General features: G+C 42.2%; 1 non-coding gene across 1 annotated transcript; it reads right to left on the minus strand.

Moving 5' to 3' along the window:
* Positions 1 to 256: 256 nt before the first annotated feature.
* On the minus strand, positions 257 to 328 carry trnaq-uug (transfer RNA glutamine (anticodon UUG)). Its single transcript has one exon. It is a non-coding gene; the product is annotated as a tRNA-Gln (tRNA).
* Positions 329 to 2309: the final 1981 nt, after the last annotated feature.

Below are 2309 nucleotides of genomic sequence, written 5' to 3' on the forward strand. Positions count from 1 at the left end.
TGGCTGAAGGCACCACATTGTCTAACAGTATTTTTCCATCCAAACTTCAATCTTCCTGTTTTTTAATCCAAACTTCAGACTGCGTGCTGAAGCAAAGAGTTCAGCAATGCAGGACTATGCTCACACAGAGCATACGATTTGACAACGAGACTTGCAGATCAAGCATCAATCACAAAGGCAACAAAATTATCCAACAGCACCAGGTGTCTTTCACTTGTTTGTCCCAAATTTTCAGCCACTGGGACAACAAGAATTGAGGTTCCACTGAGATTTGAACTCAGATTGCTGGATTCAAAGTCCAGAGTGCTCACCATTACACCATGGAACCAACCACACAAAAATCTTTGAAACAGTTTTCAAAAGCAAAAAAATCATCTCCAACATTACACTTTGGCTCGGCCTTTTCTCATGTTTCGCGTCAGTTCCCAATATTGGGGATGTCCAGAACCATGGAACACAGTCTAGGAATAATGGGTAAGCCATTTAGGACCGAGATGAGGAGAACCTTCTTCACTCAGAGAGTTGTTAACCTGTGCAATTCACTACTGCAGAGAGTTTTTGATGACAGTTCATTGGATATATTCAAGAGGGAGTTAGATGTTGCCCTGACGGCTAAAGGGATCAAGAGGTATGGAGACAAAGCAGGAATTGGGTACTGAGGTGAATGATCAGCCATGATCTTACTGAGTGATGGTGCAGGCTTGAAGGGCTGAATGGCCTACTCCTGCAAGTATTTTCTATGTTTCTATGAAGTGCCTGCATTTCAAAAAGCGTTGCTTTTATTCATCCTGCGGAATGCATATTGCACAGATAATCTCAGCACACATTGTGCAGGCAAAGGCAGCATTAGATAAAAAACACTGGTTTATCCTCCGCTGATTTGTAAAAGGGAACTGATTGCTGAGCAGACGATTTGACAACCAGACTTGTGGATCAAGCATCAGTGACAAAGGTGACAAAACCGCCCTCGAACACCAGGTATCTTTCACTTGTTTGTCCCTAAATTTCAGCAGTTGGGACAACAAGCATGCAGGTTCTACTGAGATTTGAACTCAGATAACTGGATTTAAAGTCCAGAGTGCTCACCATTACACCATGGAACCAACTACACCCAAATCTTTGAAACATTTCTCAAAAACAGCAAAATCATCTCCAACATTACACTTTGGCTCGGCCTTTTTTATCTAAAGTGGCATGCCTGCATTTCAAAAAGCGTTATTTTTGTTCATCTTGCTGAATGCATATTGCACAGATAATCTCAGCACACATTGTGCAGGTAAAGGCAGCATTTTAGACAATAAACTGATTTCTCCTCCGCTGATTTGTAACAGGTAACTGATGGTTAGCAACATAGAAACATAGAAAAAAAAGGTGCAGGATTAGGCCATTCGGCCCTTCGAGCCATCCCCGCCATTCTATAAGATCATGGCTGACCATTCCTTCAGTACCCCTATCCTGCTTTCTCTCCATACCCCTTGATCCCCTTAACCGTAAGAGCCATATCCAACTCCCTCTTGAATATATCCAATGAACTGGCATCAACAACTCTCTGCGGCAGGAAATTCCACAGGTTAAGAACTCTCTGAGTGAAGAAGTTTCTCCTCATCTTGGTCCTAAATGGCCTACCCCTTATCCTAAGACTATAACCCCTGGTTCTGGACTTCCCCAACATCGGGAACATTCTTCCTGTATCTAACCTCTCCAGTCCCGTCAGAATCTTATATGTTTCTATGAGATCCCCTCTCATCCTTCTAAACTCCAGTGAATGAACACATGATTTGCCAACGAGACTTGTCAATCAAGCATCAATGACAAAGGCAACAAAACTGCCCACCAGGTGTCTTTCATCTGTTTGTCCCAACTTTTCATCAGCTGGGACAACAAGCATTCAGGTTCCCCGAAGGTTTGAACGCAGATCGCTGAATTCAGAGTCCTTACCATTACACCATGGAACCAACAATGCAAAAATTATTTGAAACATTTCTCAAAAACAATAAAATCATCTCCAACATTACACTTTGGCTCAGCCTTTTCTCTTCCATAGCGTTCCCCTCTTTACGTTCTGCTAATTATCGATGCAGACCAATTCACACAGATGCTGTCGAGGCTATGGGTTCTCAAGTGCCTGTTTTTGTTTCACACAGTTCATCACAGCTTGTACTTCAGTCTCGCCAGGTAAAAAGTGCATTGGCATTGCAATGCATTAATGTAAATGCTTGGCATGAAAAGAAAATACAAATGTTTTCGAGTACAAAACATGCAGTGCCTGAATTTCAAAAAGCATTGCTTTTATTCATCCAGCTGAAAGC

Source organism: Pristiophorus japonicus, unplaced genomic scaffold (genome assembly GCF_044704955.1).
Source record: "Pristiophorus japonicus isolate sPriJap1 unplaced genomic scaffold, sPriJap1.hap1 HAP1_SCAFFOLD_147, whole genome shotgun sequence".
NCBI classification, from domain to species: Eukaryota; Metazoa; Chordata; class Chondrichthyes; family Pristiophoridae; genus Pristiophorus; species Pristiophorus japonicus.